Source organism: Anolis sagrei, chromosome 4, assembly GCF_037176765.1.
Source record: "Anolis sagrei isolate rAnoSag1 chromosome 4, rAnoSag1.mat, whole genome shotgun sequence".
Classification (NCBI taxonomy): domain Eukaryota; kingdom Metazoa; phylum Chordata; class Lepidosauria; order Squamata; family Dactyloidae; genus Anolis; species Anolis sagrei.
The window spans coordinates 172,083,634-172,111,026 of record NC_090024.1 but is presented as its reverse complement, the minus strand read 5'-3'; positions in this window follow the sequence as shown (position 1 = coordinate 172,111,026).

Genomic DNA, 27,393 nt, shown 5'->3' with positions numbered 1-27,393 from the left:
CTGACCCCCTCTCTTTCACACTCAATTCTGGTTTAATTCTGTGTCAATGTTTTACTCTTGAAACCAATGCTATGTCCATGGGACCTTTTGAGTGTGATGTTTATGGTGATAAAAAACGTTATATTTAGTATGAAAAGCTGTGCTGCCAATTCTCTTTTATAGTCTCCCTCTCAACCTCCCCCCCTCCACACTTTTCACATTGGTTTAGGCTGTTTATTTCCCCCTGAAAGAATGGGCCATAGAGACAGTGGTCAGAGCAGACCTGATTTATTTGGTGTTCAGGAAGCTAACACAGCGGGGAACCTGGGTTTTGCTGCTCCGCTGAAGCTATTTGAATAATGGGCAAGAAGAACACCAAGGGCAGTAATGCTTTGGAACAGAGCAGGATGGGTTTACTCAAAACAGACGACCTTTTTCATATGCCCTACAACATTTCACAGAAAAAGCTGGGATATATGTGGCCAAACAACACCAGAGTATGATCAAGATAGGAAACATTTTTAATATGGAAGAACACATACACTAGGGGAAGCTGCAGCAGTTTGCTTTTGCCTGGGGAACCCCCTACATTTTGCCTCCCTTCACTGAATACAGACTTATTTTTTGCGTTTTGAATTCCGTTTTCTCCAATTGAAATAAACTTTGTTTGAAGAGGAAGGTGAGAAGAGTAAAGAAGCTGGTACCTTTAACAGTTGAGATGGTTCTACTTCATCACACTAGAGAATGAATCCACCTTAAATCTGGTCTCTGCCTCCTGCAGAATTCTAGAGTTTGTAGGCTCCTCCCTAAACTACAAACCCCAGAATTCTTCAGGAGGCAGCAACTGGATTTAAAGTAGATTCATTATCTAGTGTGATGAGATCAAACTAGGACTGTTGGAAAGTATGCATGTGTTGCTAATTCATTAAAATTGTAAAAAGAAACAACATCATCAATTGCATTTGATGTGGCCTCTTTCCTTTCCATGGTATGATGTGGCTCCTCCAAGTTCCACCTGGTGAGGATCACTTGCTGAGGAACAGGGCCGGGCTTCACAGGAGACTATACAAGTTTGAGAGACAATCTGTAGCTCTTAAATTCTCTCTCTCCCCCCCCCCCCCCCAAATGTTTGCTTTCTCCATTTTACTCAATGGATAAATCAAAAGAGATTCAAACAAGAGCACAAATACATCTATTACTCCCTTGGTAAAGAAAATTGGCTGGATATAAGACTGTAGCTCCAGCTTCTAACCACTCAGGGAATGCAAAGTAGGCATTCTCAAGAATCTGAAAGAGATGAGAAGACAAAAGATTTGTGCAAAGGATGATCCTTACTTGCCTCATGGTCATGAGATTGTGAACTAAAATTGCTCTTGGTCCAAGCTTCTTCCAATCATTCTTGTCCTTGGGTCTACCAGGAAACACGATACAGGTTCATGGGGACAGACACAATGTAAACTAGAATCTTGGGGATCTACACCCACCCCAGTATTGTCAGCAAATGAAAGACATGTAAGAAACATGTTTCACTACCTGCCCATGTATCAATTTAGAAATTTTAGTCAAAAAATCAACCCCAAAACCCTGTTTTGACTTATTCTCAGGTCAGTGTGAGTGCTGGGCTTTAACTCTTATTTTAAAAAAATAAATATTCCCTTTCACTGAGTAGAGGTATTAAAGGCAAGAGATTAGTTCAGGAGTACCTTAAAGAAGCACCAGGTATTTTTTTACTTTCTCCACCATGGTGCCACTTCTGAGCTTTTTGAATGCTTGGGCGGGGAAATTGGAGCAGCAGTTGGTGACAGCTGCCCCCTGAAATGGCATTGGTGGTATATCCATGAGTTGTAGCACAGAAAGCATCCGAGGATTTGTCAGAGGATGAGGGGGTTAATTGATTTCAAAATGAGGAGTCTGTGTGTGATTTGAGAGATTTACAGGCAGATAAGGCCAATGTTTTGGATTTCTGTGCTCATTCCCCGACAACAGGGGAAAGTGATAATCCTTGGGGAGTTTTCCTGGGAAACTAGCTTAGGCCTTAGAACAGAGGGAGTATAAAACAGACAAACTAGATATTCTCACAGAATCCTTGGGAAGACCTTGAAGTCCAGGTGTGTTCGGCATGATGTCATGGGTGCCTGGACAGGCTTATATAAAGTAGATTGCCTTCAACCCCTCAGAGGAGACAACATTGCTATAAGAGATGGCTCTCCTGTCTCTGCTCTCAAGTTCATGATTCAAGTATTTGGAAGATGTGGTTCAAAACCTCATTTGAAATACTTTTCTGTCACCTTGATCAGAGGCAACCATGGAATGATGAATATGATCTAATCACCTCATGGTAAGATCACCATGATGCTCGTGCACCATATATTAACAAAATGGTGCTCGTGCTTTCCGTGCTGGATCCACATTTGTTCATAGTTTCATTTGCAAAGTTCCTACAATCCATGGATTTTAATAAGTCTGCGCTGAACAAAACTGTGTCTGGCCCCAACTCCATAAATGTGGTGGGCCTTACCATGTATAAAGGCTTGTTTCATCATTTCATCATCTCACTGAGCCTGAGAGAGTTTGTTTACGCAAAGTTCCAGAGCAGAATGGAAAGAGATGGAGGAAGGGTTGTAGTAAAACACATGCTGGAGCAGTACTGTGCAAAGTAGTCAATTATCTTTTTTATTGTTGCTATTCTCTACTCCATCTATCAGTGGTTCTCAATGTTTTTGGCCTTCAATTCCCAGAAACCCTAACAGCTGGTAAACTGGCTGGGATTTCTGGGGACCCCAGGTTGAGAACCACTGATCTAGATGATATCAGATATCAGATAAACTCAGTTTCCCTACATTCCTCTTTGTGATTGTCTACCCCCACCCTCAAAGTATGAAAATCTGTCGTTCTTAATTATTTTTGTGAGACACTTGTATACGATAGGATAAGTAATCTTGATCCTTTAGGTCTCTTATGTGGGGAAGTAAGAAATAGTAGTGTATCTCACTAGTAACTTGTATTTGAAAGCAAGAAGTGAGCAACAATCCCACCCCACCTCTAGTGTCTGGCAGAAAAATAATACTTGAACTTTTGGGGGTAAAATATCTAGGTATGCTTAAAATACATGGCATTTCGTGGTGATAGACTTTATAAACACATGATTTTCAAATATGGAGGGGAAAGCAACAATTGCAGACTGATGACTGATCAGATGGGCAAAATTGCCTGTCCTATGACAGTTTGGCCTCACTTCAGGTACAGAGCCAGATGGATCCCATCACATGATATTGATCTACTTTTGGTCAGTCTCCGTGCCTGAAGTGAGGCCAAACTGTCGTAAGAGGCAACACTGATAACATGGAAGGCTTCCTGTGTTGCATAGAGAAAAACAGGTGGTGACGCTTCCTCCACCCCTCTCCCCATGGGATGAGGTAGGGGTGATGCAGGGTGTGTGGTGACTGGTTCCCCGCACTGGATTTGCTGCGATCCATGGCGAATCCCCCCTGCTATCACCTGAATCAGTAACCTCAATGTGATAAGGTCCTGAATGATACTGAGAGAAAGAGTATGGCTAGGACCAGAAAAGGGGAAAAATTGAACTCATTCTATACTGGAACTCTTTGTCATTGTGTGCCTTCAAGTCATTTTAAATTTACAATGACTCTAAGGTGACCTTATTTTGTAGTTTCCTGCCAGAATTTGTCCTGGGGGCATGTTGCCCTTGCCGTCATATGAGGCTGAGAGGTAGTGATTTAGCCATGGTCACCCAGTGGGTTTTCATGGCTGAGTAGGGATCTAAATCCTGGTCTGTCCCTTTCCAATACTTAAATAATTATATCATGTTGGCTCTGCTAAAGTTGTTACCTTTAGCATTGGATCACAACTCCCAGGAACTCCAGGTTCATGGCCAACTTTAGTTCAAAACATCTGGAGGCCCAAAGATTGCCTATTCTTGGTGTAGGAAATGGTGGCCTACATAGGAACAGAACAATAATGATGAATATGGTTAGAGGAAAGAAGGAAGCTACACCGAAAATCCAGAGGAAACCCATTTTGACCTGGGATGATGTGTTCTTGTGTCAACTATAGAAAAATATAGCAGATAAAGTTCAATTTCTCTCCCCACGGCATTGTCCTAAAACCATTTAATATAATCAAGTCTTTGCCCAGTGATGTCTAAGCCTAGTCTTCATCTGTACATCCATTTAATTTAATCTAGTACTCCTTAACTTTAAATTTGGGGTTTTTTATTTATAATTTAGCAGTTTTCAAGGAAAATAAATAAGTTGGTAGAGAGTGAAAAGCTAGCATACAGATAACACATAAGATTCTTCTGTAGCAGGCTGGAATGCAGTTAAATCATTACATTAACTTGGTTAAGAAAAGACAAAACTGGGACAGGGCTGGTCCTTTTGTTTGTGGATGATAGACTGGAATTGTTTAGAGGTGGACACTAGCAGCAGCTCTGCCCAAAGCTAAAAGGTTGTCTTTTAATATCACATGTGTACTCTGTGATTAGCCCATGTGAACTGGGACTTTGCTTTGTCTGTTTGCTTTGTGTATTTTATAGGTGTGTAAACAGAACTGGCTCTGTTTCTTTGAAACAGACCCTTGTTAGGAAGTGCTGATTCCGGCAGGGGAGGGATAAAGGGGTGTTGGTGGCTCTGCCAAGGTTGTGAAGGGGGAACTTTAATAAAGTCTAAAGCATTGCAATTCTCATGATTTTTGACATGCTTGGGGGTACCTAGCAGCAAGGCAAGCTTATCTGTTTTTCCCCCTCTTTCTCCTGTTTTTCTGTTCATGCATGTTCAGTAAGGGATCATGGAGTCATCTGCTGCTTACCTTGCCTGTTTTAGGCAGGTACATGTGGCTGCTGTAGGATTAGTTAAAGCAGACTCCCACCATTTTCCAGCTGAATCTTTTTGCATTTTTTACTGCTGCAAAACAACACTGAAAGCCTGCTCTCCTTTATTACACTCCCAATGTTGATGCTGGTAGAAAACATCTAGCTGGTCATAAAAGGACTTTGTAAAAAGGAGCTTCTTTGAAAAAGAAGCCTGTGGATACACATCAGATGAAGAAAGTGTTTGCCTCCCCATTGGCACCAAAAGAAGCAGAGATTTTCCAAAAAGAACACATCTTGTTTCCTTGCCCTAATGCAGTGGTTCCCAACCTTTTTTTGACCAGGGACCACTTTGACCAGGGACCACTTTGACTAGGGACCACTCTCCAACATTGGTACCAAAAGGGTTACGAATCAGTTTTTGGTGAACTTTAGATTCAGTTTGGAGTGCTGATTCAGAAAATAGCATTGGATAGACCACATCAGCTCTAGTTTCTGATACAGAACATATGCCATGGTAAGCAACAGGGAAGGAGTGGTAGCTGGCGTGAAAGGAGTGGAAATAAAATAAATAAATAGAGAGCAAGGAGGCTCGTGGACCAGATTTCCATTTTCGCAGCCCACTAGTGGTCTGCAGCCCACAGGTTAAGAACCACTGCCCTAATGGCATTGTCTTTTCCAATAAGGGGGGGGGGGATACTTGGTTGTTTTGCAACAGCAGCATGCTTCCCCTTTATCCTTGGCAAAATTACTAACTCATTTTGGTCAAGATGGGGCTTGTGGTATTGCTAAAGGAAGTGGCTGCAAGAGAAGGACAGGGACATTGAATTTTGAATTAGACACATCCAAAGTAATCTATCTTTTTTGTTTGCAGGCAATTGTCTGAAAAGGAAGAAAGTACAACATGCCACAAAAGAAAAACCTTTGCGGGATGTATGGGTGCTTCTGGGGCACAAGGCGTGCGAAATTACTGAGAATTAACAAAACTAAACTTCTGGTAAGGCAAAAATGTAGTGCACTGACTGTCATTTCTAGTACAGTCATTTCCATCTTTCCATCTTCTGTGGACATGTGGAACATTAGTTCATTTTTAAATTTGCTGTTGGCTCAGCTCTTGGCCTGGAAGTGATTATGCTGCTGCGTTTACAACATTTCCCTCCATTCTGGTTGCTGGCAGTCGGGTGGCCTCCTGGTGGGATCTGCCTTATTCTTTCTGCACATTGTAATTCTTGTCAAGATGGCACAAATCCTCTAAACAAATGCGTCCACTTGAATGCATCTTACAACCCTGGTCATGGTAGGGTTGAGAATCTTTGGTCGTTCAGACATGTTGAACTACATTTCCTTACATTGGCCATGTAAGGTTGGGGCTGATGGGAATTGTAGGCCAAAACATCAGTGTGAGCAAACAAGTAACTTTCCTTCATCTTCATAACTTGCTTTCTCTACAGATTTTGGGTTTCCTTGGCATGCAGAAGTTTAATTTTGGCAGAGATCCCAAACATTAGGCTTGGCTCTCTCTCTGTGTCTCTCTGCTGCACAAAAGAGAGCAACACAGAGAGAAATTCCAGTTTGGATTTGCCCCAAGGCATAGGTGAGTCATAGTACTAAGCAGTCTCCTGTTTATCATATCAGTAAAACCCAGTGTGTCTCCATCTGATAATTTCCTTGTTGGAAGATCCAGTTCTTCCTGATGGATTGGATGTTGCATGTTAACTGGCTCTGGCAGTTGTGGCGGGCTGGAAAGCAAAGCTCCGTGGTGGGATTCTCTCTCTCTCTCTCTTACACACACACACACACAGGAAAAATAGGCTTTCCTTTTTTGCAAATGGCAAAATTGGAAAAACCTGGGAAGGAGTGTTTGCATGTGGAATAGGCGGGATGTGGAATTTCTACTTGCGTCTGAAAGGAAGGGATGCAAGAGAGAGAGAAAACAACCTGGAATTCCTTTCCCTCAAAGAGCCAAAGCAGATGTAACAAGGAGCCATGTTGGTTCATGTGTCTGCTAATTCATGTACAAACCATGAGTGGAGAATGTCTCTTATTTTTACATCAAAAGGTAAGGGGAGCCAAGTCTCTCCCTTACTGCCCCAAAGTGTAACCTCTCTCTTCTACATTGCTCCAGGCTCTCTTCTCTCAGTCTGACTTGCCTCTGATGCTGGAGCTGGCCTGGGGTGACAGAGCATGGGGAGGTAGTGGGTGGTGGTTTCAGCTATCCTTTTGATCTAAAAGTTAGTGTCTCTTTGCCTCTGCTCCCACCCTGCTGCTTTATAAAGTGAGTGGGAAAAGTGCACAGTCACTCCATGGTCTGGAAAAGTCCCATTTTGGACTACAGCTCCCATTGTACCCAACCAACTGACTGTGGGTTATGGAAATGGTACCCCAAAATGTGACATTTCCAGTCTCTGAATTAATTGCCGTCAATCCACCAAACTTAGTTTGGTCCTATACAGAGGTGGAAAGTATGTATCTACAAAATGCATTCAGTATACAATAATTAACCACACCACAAACTTTTGACTGTAGCAAATAATGTTGATGTACAAACACTGATAGGTGTGTGAGGTAACAATCATTTTCCATTCCTAAACCAACAACATTGGGAATGAACAAAAGCAGCTCCCCATATTTTATTTTCAACACATATCTGTAAGGTCCAGTGCTGCATACTGTGAGTTTTGTCCAAATCAACTCAGGATAGATTTCTCCCCATTGGTTGCAATGTGTATAGGGTATCTAATTCTAACATCAGCTTCTAAAAGTGTTGTGAAAACCCTAAAGAATTACAAGGAAATACATTGCTAGTTATTTGCCTGTGTTCACCAGCTGGCTACTTCAGTAGATTTTGGCACAGCTATTCACAATTATTATGTCCATAGCACTTTGAATATAAGACTTGTTTTATGTGATTACAGCATAATAATAATAATAATAATGATGATGATGTATTGTCGAAGGCTTTCATGGCTGGAATCACTAGGTTCTTGTAGGTTTTTTCAGGCTATAGGGCCATGTTCTAGAGGCATTTCTCCTGACGTTTCGCCTGCATCTATGGCAAGCATCCTCAGAGGTAGTGAGGTCTGTTGGAAATAGGAAAATGGGTTTATATATCTGTGGAATGACTGGGGTGGGGCAAAGAGCTCTCTGCTGAAGCTAGGTGTGAATGTTTCAGCTGACCACCTTCATTAGCATTTGAAGGCTTGGCTGAGCCTGGGAAAATGTTCTGTTGAGAGGTGTTAAGATGTGCCTGGTTGTTTCCTCTCTGCTGTTTTGCTGTAGTAATTTTAGAGTTTTTTAATACTGGTAGCCAGATTTTGTTCATTTTCATGGTCTCCTCCTTTCTGTTGAAATTGTCCACATGCTTGTGGATTTCAATGGCTTCTCTGTGTAGTCTGACATGGTGGTTGTTGGAGTGGTCCAGCATTTCTGTGTTCTCAAATAATATGCTGTGTCCAGGCTGGTTCATCAGGTGCTCTGCTATGGCTGACTTCTCTGGTTGAAGTAGTCTGCAGTGCCTTTCATGTTCCTTGATTCGTGTTTGGGCGCTGCGTTTGGTGGTCCCTATGTAGACTTGTCCACAGCTGCATGGTATACGGTAGACTCCTGCAGAGGTGAGAGGATCCCTCTTGTCCTTTGCTGAACGTAGCATTTGTTGGATTTTCTTGGTGGATTTGTAGATTGTTTGTATGTTATGTTTCCCCATCAGCTTCCCTATGCGGTCAGTGGTTCCCTTGATGTATGGCAGGAACACTTTTCCTCTGTGTGGATCTTCATCTTTACTCTCGTGGCTTGTTCTTGGTCTTGCAGCTCTTCTGATGTCTGAGGTGGAGTATCCATTGGCCTGGAGAGCCCAGTTGAGGTGGTTCAGTTCATCTTGGAGGAGGTGGGGTTCGCAGATTCTTTTTGCACAGCCTGCCAAGGCTTTAATGGTGCTTCTTTTTTGACTTGGGTGATGGTTGGAGTTTTTATGTAGATATCTATCTCTGTGTGTGGGTTTTCTGTAGACGGTGTGACCCAATTGTTGATCTGGTTTGCGGATGACTAGGACATCTAGAAAAGGCAGTCTTCCTTCATTTTCTTTTTCTATTGTGAATTGGATTTTTGGGTGGATGCTGTTAAGATGGTCCAGGAACCTGTTGAGTTCTTCTTCTCCATGGCTCCAAATGGTGAAGGTGTCATCCACATATCTGGCCCACTGACCGCATAGGGAAGCTATGAAGCGATGGTCCTCCACCACCAACTCCGCTGGACCGGCCACGTTGTCCGGATGCCCAACCACCGTCTCCCAAAGCAGCTGCTCTACTCCGAACTCAAGAATGGAAAACAGAATGTTGATGGACAGGAAAAGAGATTTAAAGACGGGCTCAATGCCAACCTTAAAAACTCTGGCATAGACACTGAGAAATGGGAAGCCCTGGCTCTTGACCGCTCCAGCTGGAGGTCAGCTGTGACCAGCAGTGCTGCAGAATTTGAAGAGGCACGAATGGAGGACGAAATAGAGAAGCGTGCCAAGAGGAAGGCGCATCAAGCCAATCCCGACCGAGACCACCTTCCACCTGGAAACCAATGCCCTCACTGCGGAAGAAGATGCAGTGCAAGAATAGGGCTCCACAGCCACATACAGACCCACAAGAATGTTGGAAGACAATCATCCTCGGAAAACGAGAGATCGCCTAAGTAAAGTAAGTAAGCATACCACCTCCCTGCTATATCAGCTCCACTGGCTGCTGGTCCATTTCTGAGCACAATTCAAAGTACTGGTCTTGACCTATAAAGCCCAATGCAGTTCCGACTCAGTTTACTTGCCTGAATGTATCTCCCTCTATGACCCACCTTGGAGTTTACCCTTGCAAGCGCAATTGGAGGGGACGAGAGACAGGACCTTCTTGGTGGTGGCCCCCCGTCTATGGAACACACTCCCCAGTGAAATCAGGGTGACTCCCTCTTTTCTCTCCTTTAGAAAAAAGCTTAAATCTTGGCTTTGAGAGCAAGCATTCAGACAGCTGACCGAGCAACAACTGCAATGACTTATGTATAGACCTTGGACTGGAACTCTGGATTACAATTTGGATTTGGGGATTTAGGCTTGGTTGTGTTTTAATGCTTTAATAGTCGATATTTTGATGTATTTTATAATCTTGTTGGTTTACTTAATGTTAATTGTCTGTACTGTGATTGTTTGTTTGTTGGCATCTAATGATTGCCAGTTGTAAGCTGCCCTGAGTTCGCCCTTGGGGGTTGAGAAAAACGGGATATAAATGCTCAAAAATAAATAGAGATGATACTAATTTGATTATATCACATATTCAGAAAGACCTACCTTTTTATTACTGCATATCATAACTCAATATCTAGGCTACTAACTTTCACATTATTGTGAAATTGGCTGTTTGCTGCTGCAGAACACTGGCTCTCATTTTTTAGTTCCCCTAGATATTTTGGGCTTAAAACCCCAGAATTCTTAACCGCTGTCCATGGCTGGTTGAAGCTTCTGTGCCTGAAATCAGAAAGAGGATAATTGGGTAACGAAAGATTGAGAACCATTGTGGCAGAGGACAAGAACAGTGAAGAAAATGGAAACAACTGACAAAAGGAAGGACAGAAAAGTACAAGCAGAGTTCCCTTTAACCACTGGCAGCAACCAAAGTGGGTCACCCCACCCCTGACCCAGAAGCCATCAGCTGCACTGACTTTAACTGCTGAAAAATAAATCATTAACCCCTTTTGAGTTTCTAGTAAATAGGTCAAATATTTCTAATCCTTGACAACATTATAGGGCGTTGTTAGTATGTGGAGGCATGTAGCTTTCTCTCCATTTGTTGTTAACTGCTGACATCCACTTCGACTTATGATACTGTAGAGACCTCCAAGCCCCCCATCATCAACCACTCTATTTGGGTCTTCTTGCAGACTTGATTGAATCTATCCATCTGGAATGTAGACTTCTTTTGCTGTTGTTTCCTGCCTTACCAAACATTTATTATTGTTTCTCATGGGTCATGTCTTCTAGTGATATGGCCGAAGTATTACAAAAACATGGAGGCAGTGATAGAATTTATATTTCTAGGTGCAAAGATTACTGCAGATGCAGACTGCAGCCAGGAAACCAGAAGACGTTAACTTCTTGGGAGGAGAGCAATGACCAATCTCGATTAAAATAGTGAAGAATAGAGACATTACACTGGCAACGAAGATCCACATAATTAAAGCAATGGTATTCCCCTAGTAACCTATGGACCTATGGATATGAGAGCTGGACCATAAGGAAGGCTGAGCGAAAAAAGATCGATGCTTTTGAACTGTGGTGTTGGAGGAAAATTTTGAGAGTGCCTTTGACCGTGAGAAGATCCAACCAGTCCATACTTCAGAAAAGAATGCCTGGCTGTTCATTGGAGGGAAGGTTATTAGCCTGGCCATATCATGAGAAGACAGGAAAACTTAGAGAAGACAGTGATGCTGGGGGAAATGGAAGGAAAAAGGAAGAGGGGCCAATGAAGTGACTGACTTGACTCTTTGAAGTGACTGACTTGACTCTGAAGGAGCTGGGGGTGGTGACAGCTGACAGGGAGCTCTGGCATGGACTGGTCCATGAGGTCACAAAGTGTCAGAAGGGACTGAACGAATAAACAACAACAAATTACAATCCCACTTTAGTCATCATGACGTCTAGGGAGAATTCAGGGTTGATTGCCTCTACAACTCACTTGTTTGTCTTTTTAGCAGTCCACGGTATCCACAGAACCCTTATCCAGCACCACATCCTGAGTTGATTCTTTCCTTCTGCACATTCTTCATTGTTCAGTTTTCAGCCAGACATCCATCTGAACCAAGCAACTGTGAAATGCCAAGGTTTTGAGATTCTCTCCCCATCTGCTGCCTCCTTTCCCAACACCCACTGCCGCCTTTCTATGGGAGAGAAGATCTGCAGTCTCCGGGGCTGTCAAGTTGGTGCTTATCACTCTTGAAACAATGCTGATTACCTCACCGCGAAAGCTAGCGCTCTGAATAGATCGGAGAGCAGGAAGTGTGCCCAAGAGAAAAGCAGCGAGGAGCCTGCAGCTTTGAATAAGGAGCTGGAATTATTATGTCAAACCAGAACAGCCTTTGCAAATCGGAGCTCTGGGAAGCTGTACTTACTGACCCATAACTGTATACTTCTTTCTTGGCTGCATGATTCCTAGTGTTGCGGCTCAGCCCTCAGTCCCATGGTGTATGATAGTAGGAAATGTAACTAGATTTTCTATCCAAAAGCATTGTATTTCTGAGTAAATTCAAACAATGTAGGGTGGGATTTTAGAAATCAGTGAACCAGGGACAAGTCTGAGTGCATCTTTGGAACGACACTGGAATGGACTAGGACTATGAAATCGACTATGACCCCAGGATTTGACGAAGCGGATTTTTAGCATAAGTATATGTTATGTTGTAGTAGGCTGGTTTGTATTGTCGTGATTTATTGTACACTGTCTTTCTATGTTGTTCACCGCCACGAGTCGCCCTAGGGCTGAGAGTGGCGGTCAATAAATGCAAGAAATAAATAAATAAATAAATAAGTCTCCATGCAATTAAATAGCTATGGTTGTGGGACTGGATCTAAGGTCAAATCCTGGCAATTATGTCCGTTCATTTTGTGGCCTTGAATCAGATATAGTCTGAATTTATTTGACCAGGCTGTTGTTATCATTAGTGTAAACATGATCTGGGAGTCTGTTAAGGGATGATGTCACTTTGCTTCAATTGGTGCCAGTTTGTAGGAGGCAAATGTTACCTATTCCTGTTTAGTCTTGCTACAATATGATGCCACTTGGTGCAGTTTGCAGGAGACAAATCTCTCCAAATTCATTTTTTATTCCTATACTAATGTCCATGTCAAGAAACTGTACAGTTGTTGCTTGTCTTGTAGGTGACATCACAGCGTAGAGTCAAGCATCCCATCCCCAGACTTTATTTTGCAGAATGCAATGCCCCCTCAGTATTTGTTTTGATTTGGGGGCTCAGGGAAGATCTCTAAATTTTGCTGGTCTTGTATAGTTCCTTGTAATTCTGCCTTGCATTCTCTCAGTGGTTTTGCCCAGCATCTCTTATTCTGGTGATTTACATATGCTTTAGGACTAGTGTGCCTCTATTTTTGATTGAACCACTTTGCTGCTTTCCTTGAAAAAGAAATGTGTATGAAAAAGTATATGTGTTTGTGTGTGAATCATCAGTGTACTGCAAGAAAACCTTTTAGTTCCCAAAAAAAGTCCTTTGACCTTGTCACATGGCTGCTGGAATCGCTACATGTCATCTCACATCGTCAGGGGGTGTCGGGAACTGGTATCCCATGCTCCACATTACCCGGTTCCAGATTTCATTGATCCCATGAGGAGAAGCTTCCCCCTATGGCTTCCTATGGTTTCCCATGTTACCACAGCAGTGGAATGTGCCAGATCCACCCTACATCACCCATGGATCCCCGCGAGCATTGTTTCATGGGAGTCGGTGGGCTCCGTGTGTGATGTAGGGCAGAGCCAGCATATGCTATTAAAAATATGCCCTTGTGATGAGGTGGCCACTGCTATCCCGCACAGAACTGTGGAAGGCCACACATCCCTTTTTAACTCTGTGACCCCATGCATCCCAAAATGTGGGGATACCTATTATTTCCTTCAAAATTATTAAGAACCCCCCAAAGCCTTGGGTGAGGGAGTCAATTGTCCAATTTGCTGCATATTCAGATATTTTAGCCCCAGGGACTGAAGCTGGGACATTCAGCATGCAATGCAGGTGTTCTGCCACAGAGCTATAGAATACTAATACATCTCTGTGAAGAACAGTTTTACTTCCTAATATTAATACAACATATCACTTTTCCACTATTGCCCCATTCTCCTCAATCCAACCCCCCCCCCAAACCTGTGTAGCCTTTCAACCAGTGCCCCTAAATGCACCTTGTGATATTTAACTAGATGTTTAGAGCTTTTTTTTAGAGCTGTCATTATTGCAATGCCTAGATCCATTAGCACAACAAAATTGCTTCTTGTGGGAGTGGCCTTTTGTTGATAAGTCCAAAACAACTTCCTCACATCTGACAAACATCAGGGTTGACTTATGTCTTCAGATCATCTAGAATATCCTTGCCAGATGTCAGATAATGACAACATTTTAGATTTTCCCTTTTGTTAAATAGTACTGCAAGTTCAATTTTTTTTAAAAGGGAAAGTCAGAAATATACACTCAGTAGAGTATGTACAGTACAGGCAGTCCCCAAGTTTTGAACAAGATAGGTTCTGTAGGCTTGTTCTTAAGTTGAATTTGTATGTAAGTCAGAACAAGTACATTTTAAAAGTGTAACTCCAGCCAAGTATATATGTTGTTTAGCTTTGGATAGCATGGGGAACCACCCCTATCCCGTGGTGTTTGTTTTGCTCTCTGTGCCCCTGTTCAGAAGATTTCACCTCACTTGCTGTCCCTATGATAATTGAAATTTGATAAATTTTCTTGTGGAAACAAGGATTGGTGGGAAAGCTTCAGTGGAGACGTCTTTTTCCCATGATAACTCTTCCAGAAGTTAATTTCCTTTCCGAGGGATCGATTTCTTGCACTTCCTGTTGTTTCACCCTTGTTCATAACTAGGAATTATTTGTAAGTTGAATGTTTGTAATTCAGAGACTGCCTGTATTAGACACTTTTTTTCTTCCAAAATTAGAAATAGTTCAATGTCAACCATAAGGGAGAACCCAAATTCCCTATATCCAAGAGCCTTCCATATTACACAATTAGTGCTGTTGTTATGCTTGAGCTGGCATGGTTCCATTTTATGAAATCTTTGAGTGTGTAGTTTTGGTGAGGCATGAAGCTTTTGTTTGAGCATTTTAAACACCTTTCCTTAAATCACAAACCTCCAGGATTTGATAGGAAGTTGTCAGAGAAGTTCAAGTGGCATCATAGTCCTATATAGTATGACCCCTGTACCTGTAGTACCTGTAACTGCATTTTCACCTGATTGCATCTAGATACAAAATATACAATCTCAAGGAATTCTCTGGGTTCTCCAAGCATTTCTATAGGATGCATCTGCCAAAAGTTACCATAGATTCTCACTGGAGTAACTAGAAAATGTTTAGGGAGTTTATGATTCTAGGAATTTCTGGGTCTTCCAGAGAGACTCTCAGTGGAAGTATTTCATTTTAATAGGGTCCATTATTATCCATGGTTTCCTGTTTCCAGTGCATTCAGGAATGTATCATCTGCAGATTTTGAGGCCGTACTGTAATTAGTTAGTGTGCAAGGGCGCCTAGTTTGGGTTTATGTATATTGACCCTATTTTCCAAGCACCTAGCACCAAATAGGTGAAATGGTAGTGATGGTAGTGGCCACCATTTAAATGGTATGAAGAGTTAGACAAAGATTGGCAAAGTAACTACAAAGTAAGAGAGAAGTTCCTTTTTTATAACTGTGGACCTTGGGGATTATGTATGTGCATTCATGCAAAACTGCTAGCTCTGCCTGTACGTATATGACTGATGAGGACACCTTGGAGTTCTCCATGTGAAGTGGAATCACAACGTTTGTAATTCCTTATTTTTAATTATATTGTCTAGGGGTAATGAGAGTTGCAGGACAATATTGGGAGAACACGTATTGCTAACCCCCTTATGTAAGCTGTATTGCCTCCAGTGTATCTGTGAAAGTGTGGATGGCTTCCACATGGGAAAATTTACAGAGTCCATAAATGACATATAGAACAATTTCCAGTAAAACTGTGGTATGTGGAACAGATTGTGAAAGAGAGCCCTGCAGTGGCCGTCTTCAACAGTCAGGATGTGTTGTGGGATGTTTCAGAAGAATTTGTGAAGAATTACCTCAACTTTTCTGTCTATATTGATAGCGGCAAATAGAGATTTGAGCGAGGCAATCTTCCCTTCACCTAGCCACTTACCAGGAGTTTCAATACAAGGGAAACAAGTCAAAGATCTTATCATTTCATTAAATATCTAGCAAGCATACATTAACTTTACACGGCTCTTATCTGAGGAAGTAGACTAAGGATCTCTTCACATGTTGCTCCATTTTGATGGCAATCAGCTTTGAACTGAATTATATGAGTCTACACTGCCATAAAATCCAGTTCAAAACAGATAATCTGGATTTTATATGGCATTGTAGAAGGGGCCTCAGCCTACAAAAGCTAATGCTACCAGCTTTGTTCCGATGTAGTCTCTAAGGTCCCTTTGTATACTTACTGTCCCAAATCCACTATACTTTCTTCCTAACACTAAAAGAGTTATGATTTTGCCATTTCATTGAGATATCATTTTTAGCAGGAAAAGAAATGGTTGATGTTTTAATTGTTGTGTACCTTCAAGTTACTTCTGATTTATGGTAGCCACATCCTAGGGCCTTCTTGGAAAGATTTATTCAGAAGAGGTTTACCATTATCTTACTTTTTAGACTGGGAAAGTGTGACTTGAGCAAAGTTACCCGGTGAATTTTTATGGTTGATTAAATATCGAACTCTTGGTTTCCCATATTTCTAGTCCAACACTCAAATTACTGCATGATGTGTTCTTGGCTGCATTAGTTTAAACACATAGGGTATATCTTGGGAGGTCGGACTTGACCACAGTGGTCCATGCTCTGGTTACATCCCGAATGGATTACTGCAACACACTCTACGTGGGGTTGCCTCTGAAGACTGCTCGGAAGAGCCAGCTAGTCCAACACTCGGCAGTCAGGTTTCTCATGAGAGTGGGGTACAGGGGGCATACAACCCCCTTGTTATGTCAGCTCCACTAGCTGACATATTAGTTTCCGAGCACAATTCAAAGTCCTAGCTTCAGCCTATAAAGCCCTAAATGGTTCTGACCCAGTTTACCTGTCCAAACGTATCTCCCTATACAAACCACTAAGGACCTTAAGATTATCTGGGGAGGCTCTGCTTTCAGTCCCACCACAATCACAGTCGCGTTTGGTGGGGATGAGAGACAGGGCCTTCTCCGTGGCAGCCCCTTGGCTGTGGAACTCTCTCCCTAACAAGAGCAGATCTGCCCCCTTACTACTGACCTTCTGGAAGAAAGTAAAATCATGGATGTGGGATCAGGCGTTTGCAAAATACACTGACTTGATGGGAAAGACAATGCTTTTATTGGAATACAATGGAATGAGGATGACGATTTAAACCAGAGTATTGTTTTAATGTATATTTATTGTTTTACTTGTGTTAATCATATTTTATGCTATGCTTTATTCTGTGTTGGCACTGAATAGTGCCGGTTGGTAGCCACCCTGAGTCCTTCTTCGGAGGTTGAGAAGGATACAAATGGCTCAAATAAATACATAAATATCTACCTCAGTAAAAGATTCAGGGATCAAAAGGTCATGATATTTTCCATACAGTTTAGCCTGCTATAGAATCTACTGCCTATTTGACTCTCAGTCAAGTAAGAGGGATCTTAAGTATGGTTGCTTGGTTACTATTAGTTTACTGGGAACTCAGGCTATGTACATCTGGCAAAAGACAGTCTAGCATTTGGGAAAGGGAAACTTCAACCCCAGGAGGTTTGCCACCCACAAGTAGAGCTGTATCTGCCCTTATCTCTCATCAGTGATCAGAGCTTAGGATTTATTTAAAGTCTGGGAAGATTTTACAGATAAAATGTGGTCTAGCCTGCAGCCCTGGTAAGTTCTGGCTGGCACATGAACTCTTATTCGAACCTGGTAAGGTTTTGAACAACATGGACACTCAGGTTGGCAAACTGGCAAGGTTTTGTATGTCTGATGTTGTGCTAGAGTAGCATATTGTCAAGATGTACGTCTGGCCTCAAGCCTTTTCACTTTGTCTCCGTACATGTTCTCTGCAACCCAGAAACCCTTTCGCTATTTGGGAAGTATTCACTACTTGTAGTCCAAAATGTAGAAAGCAGTCTTATACTGACAGGTTTCTACTTTGGGTAGATCCAACCATTGGGTCATCTCACTAAATCTTGTCCTGATAGACTGCAAGATCTTCCCAGCATTTAAAAAATGGTTCTGTCTTGCCCAGAGATGCTAGGGAGTGAATGTGGAGCTTCCTGCATACAGAATATATGATCTACCACTAAACTACAGCCTTTCTTATAGTCTACTAGTTGCTGACCGAGGACCACCGCTGTGCAGCAAATGCATGGTGTGAACCCTGACCAAATTGCCACTCAGTTCTGCAGGGCTAATAACGTTTCCAAGTGTTCATATTAGAGCCTGGGTGTGTGTCAGTGGGCTGTGTATTGCCCAGCTGTGGTGATAATCTCTCTGTTAAAAAGGAGTAAAGAGCTCTTGAGTTTGTTGTGAAGATAAATGTGGCAGAAGGATCCTTGAGACTGGAAGCCTGAGAGGCACTGGTGATGTATCGCTTCTGTTTTTAGCTTGAGGTGATGGAAAAGATCAGTGCGATCCTGCCAACCAGAGCCTCTCTGTGTATCTCTCCTTTCTGCCGCCCCCACCCCCTGGCTGGAGAAAAAGGAATGAGAAAAAGGATTCTAATAGATTAAATGTGCTGCTATGAGGCAAGCTTGTGTCTCTTGGTTCCAGAAACCTTGTGTTGCTGAGTAATAATGCAGCATCAAGCTGGAAAATGTTTAAATCCGGGAGAGACCATCTTTATGCATATCAGCCACTGCAGAATAGCATTCTTTTGCCTGATTAGATACCAGTGCCGTTGAGTTGGGTGCTCCATCTTGCATTAGTCAGATAGCAGTCAATCACTCCTCCTTACCACTTGCTTATGTGTGTGTTGTTTGTTTTTGTCATCTCCAAATTCCTACTTCCACTAACTTCTTTTTCATTAAATAAGCTTGTTAGGATTAATTCACAAATACAAGTTGTGTTGGAAGCTAGCTCCAAGTCAGGGTTTAAGAAGAAGGAGAATGAGGAGGAGGAGGAGGAGATGATGATGATGATGATGATAATGATGATTATTATTATTATTGGTTGTGATCATCCAGAATTCCCCAGGCAATAAACTCAGGATCATCATAGTCCATACAGTAACATTTCCAAACTTACAGGTTAAATTATATCATAGCTTGGTGGAGGAGACTAGCAACCTCCAGTAATTTGGACAAGTAAGCAGCAGACTCAGTCAGTGATCCTTGGCATGGGAAATACAGGTGATATTAAGTGCGCAAGTATGCCCCTCAAAAAATCAGTAGTAAAAATGTTATTGGGGATGCCCAACTCCTATTCCTTGGCTGAAAGTCCTTAAGAAAGCTTTTAATCTTGAATTGTGTGTATAAGGAGCAAAGACACACAAGGCATATTTTAGTGTTTTCTTATAAGACCAATACTTTGTCTTTTCACAGGGCAGGCAAAGCAGCTCACGATGAGCTGGTTCACATGTAACACAAAGCTATGGTTTCCCATCTGGTGAATAAACCACGTGTTTCGGCCTCTATATTTCCATCTGCTCTTTCACTTTTAAGCATGCAAAAAGCATGCTTGAAGGTTTTCCTCCAACCTATTAAAGAAAACATAACTCATTGTGATATCTGAATGGTGTTTTGTGCACCCCATGGTTAGTCAGAATAAGCTCTAGTTTCAGATCATGGCTTGTTCTGAAAACATTGTTTTTAAACTCCAATTTCCAGAGTTCAGATATCACTGGGATCAGTGATTAATTCAAAACTGATGTGCAAAAGTGGAGAAGAGATGAAATTCCTAAAACTGAAACAAGAGCTTCATTCTTATAGTGGGAAACCAAAGTGGGCATATGCAAATAGCATTACAAAAATACATTAAGATTAATAGCAAAGAAACATACCAGAGAAAGAACCAGTATAACCTGAACATGAAAATAATTAAACAGAAGGCAAGCAAGAAACTTATTAAACAGAAAGCTTAGAACTTGACATTGGACCATGTATAGAAGTGGGGCAAAGAAGGTCCATAGTTTGGATACTATCACAAAAGAGTGAAAATGGCCTTGCCACCAGAACAAGAAGGCGTTATCAGGTCTTTAATGAACAAGCCTGAATCAAAACATAAGGCTACACCTAACAGGACCTTAATGAGAAGCATCCTATATAATTTTGGATGGATTCATTAACAGTTTATGTTAATTGCTAGGTAGTCACACAAGTTCTCACTGCCCTTTTTACTGGGCTCTGTCTCAGCTTGAGAGCAAGGCATGATCTTGAACCCTGTCCCCGAGGAAGATTAGTCAAAATGCTGAGCATCACTGTATTACTGGTTATGCAAATATAAATTCATGGCAGTATTTCCTGTAGCTATTTTCTTCACGCCTTAGGAATGTAAGAAGAGTTCTTCTCTGAACAAAAGAATATCTAATAAATGAGCCTGCATTGGCCAAACAGATGTCTCGGGGACACCCATAACTTGGACATAGAGGCAGAAATGGGACAACTGATATTCAGGCCACTTCTGAACAAGAACTAGGAAATGCGGCCTCTTCTTACTATAGTTCCCAGAACTACAGTGGCATACTGTGGAGCCCTGCAAGTAGCTATGGAAGTATAGTTGATTTGAAGATACATCCAAAGTTGAAATAATTGTTAGGACAAAGTAGCAGCTCGGTAAATAATTAAGACATAATTATCTGTGGCCGGAATTGAGCACAACCTCCAGGATGCCAAAGTTGGAAAAAATGCTGATATATACTTCTATATATTGTCTGTCCTGTCTGTTTAAAATGGCATTGAATGTTTGCTGTGTATGTGTTCCATGATCTGCCCTTTGGGGTGAGAAGGGCAGAATATAAATGTTGTAAATAAACAAATAGCTATATAGAATAGAATTTCTATGGTGCAAAATGGCTGCCCCTTTGAAAAAGGTTTTGGAGTATAATCCAATGCCATAATCCAATGCCATAGTTTGGCACAATTATTTATTTATTTATTTATTTATTTATTATTTACTTTGCTTATATACCGCTGTTCTCAGCCCGGGGGCGACCCACAGTGGTGTACAACATAGAAAAAACAAGGTTCAAAATTCAAGACACAATCTAAAATATCAATCTAGCAATAACAATTATTGCTTTGGACTATAGCTCCCAGAATACCTCCAGGAAAGAATGGAAAGTTTTCGTCAATTTTTTTTCTCCAAGCTCTAACATTAAAGTATACTCCAGAAACATTTTCAACAGGTAGTTGAGTGATTCTCTTGAAATTCCACTTTATACAGCTAAATGAGGCCAACCACATGCATCCTAGACCCCTGCCCATCCTGGCTTCTAAAGGAGGCCAGAGGGGGGTTGGCTGAGTGTGTTAAGGTGGTGGTTAATGCTTCCCTTTGGGAAGGCAAGATTCCAGCGAGCTTAAAACAAGCTATAATAAAACCGCTGTTGAAAAAACCATCACTGGACCCCACTAAATTCGACAACTATCGGCCAGTTTCCAATCTCCCCTTTTTGGGCAAAGTCCTGGAACGTGTGGTGGCCTCACAACTCCAGGTATTCTTGGTAGACACGGATTATCTAGACCCGGCATAGTCTGGCTTTAGGCCGGGACATGGTACCGAGACAGCCTTGGTCGCGTTAGTGGATGATCTGCGTCGGGAGCTCGACAGGGGGAGTGTGTCCCTGTTGGTGCTGCTGGACCTCTCAGCGGCCTTCGATACCGTCGACCACGGTATCCTTCTGGGACGCCTCGCGGGGATGGGTTCTTGGAGGTACTGTTTTGCAGTGGCTCCGGTCATTCCTAGAGGGTCGATCTCAGAAGGTGTTACTGGGAGACGCCTGTTCAACACCACAACCTTTGTCTTGTGGGGTTCCTCAGGGCTCAATATTGTCTCCCATGTTGTTTAACATCTACATAAAGCCGGAGATCATCCGGAGTTTCGGGGTACGGTGTTATCTGTACGCGGATGATGTCCAACTCTGTCACTCCTTTCCACCTGCTACTAAGGAGGCTGTCCAGGTCCTGAACCGGTGCTTGGCCGCTGTGACGGTCTGGATGAGGGCGAACAAATTGAAATTGAATCCAGACAAGACAGAGGTATTCCTGGTCAGTCGCAAGGCCGAATAGGGCATAGGGTTACAGCCTGTATTGGATGGGGCCGCACTCCCCCTGAAGACGCAGGTTCGCAGCTTGGGTGTGATCCTGGACTCATCGCTGAGCCTGGAACCCCAGGTTTCGGTGGTGACCAGGGGAGCATTTGCACAGCTAAAGCTTGTGCGCCAGCTGCGCCCGTACCTTGGGAAGTCTGACTTGGCCACGGTAGTCCACGCTCTGGTTACATCCCGTTTAGACTACTGCAACGCTCTCTATGTGGGGTTGCCTATGAAGACTGCCCAAAAGCTTCAACTAGTCCAACGTTTGGCAGCCATGATTCTAACAGGAGCAGAATGCAGGGAGCATACAACCCCCCTGTTGCGCCAACTCCACTGACTACCGATTTGCTACCGGGCTCAATTCAAAGTGCTGGCGTTGACCTTTAAAGCCCTAAACAGTTCCGGCCCAAGCTACCTATCCAACCGCATCTCTGCCTATGAACCCACCAGGACTTTGAGATCTCCCGGGGAGGCCCTGCGCTCGATCCCGCCTGCCTCACAGGCACGGCTGGCGGGGACGAGAGATAGGGCCTTCTCGGTGGAGGCCCCTCGGCTGTGGAACGCCCTTCCCATGGATATTAGACTAGCTCCATCATTAATGGTATTCTGCAAAAAAGTGAAGACCTGGTTGTTTGAGCAGGCGTTCGAATAGTCAGTGCAATGAGTGTAATGAACATAGGAATGGAACAATGGATGACGGATCTGGATCATGTTTTTAGTGATGAGATGCTAGTGAATGGCTATTGTTGTTAATTGTATATTATTGTATAATGTGTTATGATGTTAACTGTTTTTATACCATGTTATTGTAGCATTGAATTTTTGCTGTTCTGTTGTTAACCACTGTGAGTGGCCTAAGGGCTGAGAACAGCGATATACAAATAAAGTAAATAAATAAATAAATAAATAAATAAATCTGGTGCCTTCCATTGTCTACTCAGAACCCTGTTAGCTGTCATGGTCAATGACAACAGTGGTTGGAGGATTCTGGAAGTTGTAGCTTTTGCTCTGAATATAGATGTGCCGTTTAACATATAAATATATAACCACTGTTAAATGGAACTAGCTTAAAGGTATCTAACTTAGTGATGTAAGTACATCTTGTAGTATTAGATTCCCTGTGTTTATAATGCACTTTGTGGAAAAAGTACTTGTGTTCAGAGTTTTCTACAAAGGGTTTTATTAAATTTCACTGAAAACTAACATTATATGAAAGGATAAATTATTTCCACTCTTCACTCCTGCACCCTATACATAGCAAAGGTAAAAGTTTCCCCTTGACATTTAGTCTAGTTGAGTCCAACTCTGGGGGGTAGTGCTCATCTGGCTGAAGAGCCAGCATTATCCGTATATGCCTCCCTAGGTCATGTGGCAGGCATGACTGCATGGAGCACTGTTATTTTCCCACGGAAACGGTACCTATTGATCTCAAATTTACATTTTTTCGAACTGCTATGTTGGCAGAAGCTGGTACTAACAGCGGGAGCTCATCCCATCCTGCAGATTCGAACCACTTAGCTTCTGGTCAGCAAATTCTGTAGCTTAGCGATTTAACCCACTGCGCCGCCACGGCCCCTACCCTATATATAGCAGATATAAATTCATGATTCTTAGAAACCAGTGAAATAACTCTGCTCATTTCCCCCTTCAAATCTCCAGATGTTTAAGCTTTTCTTCCAGTCTTATGAGTATGGTTGTCTTTTCTAGTTTCTTGGTATTTCTGTATCTATTTGATTTATCTTTTAAAGGATAGCATTGCCATACTGTACATGTTTTCTCAAGTGTGTCCAAGCATTGAGAGCATGATGATAATGGTACTCAGATTTTCTGTCCATTGACAATTGCATCTTTCCATGATGCTTCTTCAACTTGTTCTTGAACAATGTCTTACAATGATCTTAGCTCAATTCCTTGTTTTCGTGTTTCAGAATTGAAATGTTTTATGTGAATTAAATTCATGCAGTGGTAGGTGACATCCTACTTCCATCCCATTTTTCTCCATTTAGCTGTTCACATGGTAAGAGTAAATATTGAACAATACAGGTGAGGTCAATCTCTTGTTAAGTGATATGTATACATAAAATGCAGTATGATCAGATCTAACTCTGGAAGGCAACTAATGTGAATTAAAAAATCAATGAGTTTAGCACATGGTGAAGGCTATTGGAACTACATTGTCTATAGGCAAATAGACTGGTGTTCCATGATTTTGTATTAGAAGCAGTGCTTAATTTCTGAAAATTTCAGGGTTCAAGCTACTAAGTAGCCATATTATTTGGTCCACAAAGCCTCAATCTTTCCAAAGAGATAACCTTGTTGGCCTGTCCCAGTATAAAAAGGAAAATGATAGTGATGGAAAGGCAGCATCTAGTAGCACCTTTTAGACTAACTGGTTTATTTTGGCATGATATTGGGGATATAAACCACTTTGGTGCATCTAAAAGAGTTGATCAATATATATAAAAGCTCATGATGAAATGAAACATTTAGTTTCAAAGATTCTACTAGATTCCTCCTTTCTACCACCACCATTTTTAAAGTTTATTCCTTAACCTTTGTGAGGCTCTGTTTGTGTAACTGTCTTGGTCCTGGAAGACCGGTTATGGAACTAAGGCTTGACAAAGCCTCATACCAGGCTTCTCGAACCAGGTGTTTCCTAGCTGTGTCAGACTACACTTCCCACAATTGCATGCAACATGGCCCCAGGGTGGCACAGGGGTTTAAACCGCTGAGCTGCCGAATTTGCTGATTGAAAGGTTGGTGGTTTGAATCTGGGGAGTGGGGTGAGCTCCCACTTTTAGGCCCAGCTTCTGCCAACCTAGCTGTTCGAAAACATGCAAGTATGAGTAGATTAATACGTACTGCTTCTGCGGGAAGGTAACGGTGCTCCATGCAATCATACTAGCCACATGACCTTGGAGGCATTTACAGACAACGACGACTCTTTGGCTTCGAAATGGAGATGAGCAGCACCATGCAGAGTCCGACACGACTAGACTTAATGTCAAGGGGAAACCTTTACCTTTAGCTGGCAGTGCTGGCTGTGTGTAATAGGAACTGTAGTTCAATAGATTTGAAAGGTGTCTGGTTGGGGAAATCTGGCTTAAATAAATTAAGCCCCATATAAGGAGTACAACCATTGGTATTCTTCTTAATATTAAGTAGAATTATATACGATGTCATAAGTTTACATTTTAAAATAATCTTTCCCCCCCAACCCTCATGGAAATGCACTGGACTTTAAAAAAACCCCCACAAAACCTTTGTCTGTGTCATCTGTCAGTATTTCCACTGCTTTTTGGTAAGGATTTACTTGGAGCATTTACAAAGCGCATAACTCTCGCTTTCTGTGAGACTTCCACACCTCAGTGGCAGTGGGAAATGCTGAGCGCAGATTGCATTTAAATGAAGTCTTGCAAAGGAGTTGTTCCAGACGCTGTCTGGAGAGGCTAAAATCTTTACCTGATTCCCTAAATGTCTGCAACTATTCAAACAGGGGCTGTTCTTCATTTGGCCAGTCTGGATCTTTGTCAGGGCAAGAGGTGCAGGGGAGGAAAAGGGGGAGGGGAGAGGCTGGTGGCGTGTGATTTATGACTTTGGGGGAACTGCTCCCAAGAGGGCTGGATGAGTAGTGGAGGCAGCTCAGGAGAATAACATCCAGCATTAGCAGAATCCTCCCAGTGTGCAACCCCAGTGCCGCTTATGTTCCTAACACTGAAGCAAAGGGATTTCTTGCTTGGAGCTTCACTGAGAAACTCAGTTCATGTCCTGCAGACTAAGGACAGCACCCCATTTTCTATAGTCAGCTGGCAAATCAATCCTCCCTCCCCCCATTCCCCCGTGGGGTGCCTCTGTATCATTTTTTCTATTACGCCATCTTGCCACTTACAGGATAGCAGGCTTATTGGCATCAAAGCTATATTGTTTTTGGTCAAAACCCAATTTGGCATTAAAGTGCCCTTTGAAACACGAATGCATCGTGACTGACACATCAAGGGGTTCAACATCACCATGACTGTTAGAAATAAGTCTAGGACATGGGAAAACCTTTGGCAGATCTATCCAAGCCTGTATGACACATTTCCTTTTCGGGAGAGAGAGAAGGGGCTGCTGGGAAGCAGCATGGCAGCATTCCAGGACTGCTTTTATAAAGTGTATGGGGTTGGTGGGACTATAGAGAGAACAGCTCAATGTAGACTTTTGTTACACCACAATTTGACAATTTGTGACCACCAGTCCACACATCTTGGAAAAATATTCACTTATTTTGGGTCATTATTCATGACTGGCAGAGCTTGGAAGAAGTTTTCTATTCTGCAGGTTACCTAATTCTCCTGTGCTCTGCCCAAAATAAAGGTCCGTTTGGCATGGAAATAAGAATATTATTAAGTAGTTATAGTTATATGCTACAAGACTGGAGTTAAAATTGCTGGAAGAAACATTAACATCCTTAGATATGCAGATGATACCAATTTGATGGCTGAAAGTGAGGAGGAACTGAAGAACCTTCTAACCAAGGTGAAAGAAGAAAGTGCAAAAGCTGGGTTGCAGCTAAACATTAAAAAAAAACCCCAAAATTATGGTAACTAGACTGATTGATAACTGGCAAATAGAGGGAGAAAATGTGGAGGTGGTGACAGACTTTGTATTTCTAGGAGTGAAGATTACTTCAGATGCAGACTGCAGCCAGGAAATCAGAAGACATTTACTTCTTGGGAGGAGAGCAATGACCAATCTCAATATAATAGTGAAGAATACAGACATCACACTGGCAATGAAGATCCGCGTAGTTAAAGCAATGGTATTCTCCATAGTAAGAAAGAGCTGGACCATAAGGAAGACTGACCGAAGGAAGATAGATGCTTTTGAACTGTGATGCTGGAGGAAAATTCTGAGGGTGCCTTGGACTGCGAGAAGATCAAACCAGTCCATACCCAAGGAAATAAAGCCCGACTGCTCATTGGAGGGAAGGATATTAGAGGCAAAGATGAAGTACTTTGGTCACATGATGAGAAGACAGGAAAGCTTGGAGAAGACAATGATGCTGGGGAAAATGGAAGGAAAAAGGAAGAGGGGCCAACTAAGGGCCAGATGGATGAATTGTCCTTGAAGTGACTGGCTTGACCTTGAAGGAGCTGTGGGTGGCCATGGACAACAGGGAGCTCTGGCGTGGGCTGGTCATGAGGTCACGAACAGTCAGAAGCGACTGAACGAATAAATAACAACAAACACTTTGCCCAATAAGATAATGTACATGGCTCTCTTTTTCCCAACTTGGTCCTCACAATCACTAGAAACAATAGTGTGGGGTAGGTGGGCTACATGAGAGACCACCTGGCCTAGGGCCATCCAGTGAGTTTCTTGACTGAGTGGGAAATTAACCTGGATTTCCCAGCTACCAATCTGTCACTAGTCTGGAGAAGGATGGTGGATCAATGTGTTCTCTTTGGTGTACCCCTCTTAACAAAACCAGCTCTTAACCATAACTGTGAGTGGGTAGCTGCTCAGTAATCTGTGAGCCGCCACCATGATTGACTGGAAAAAAAATGGAAGAATACGG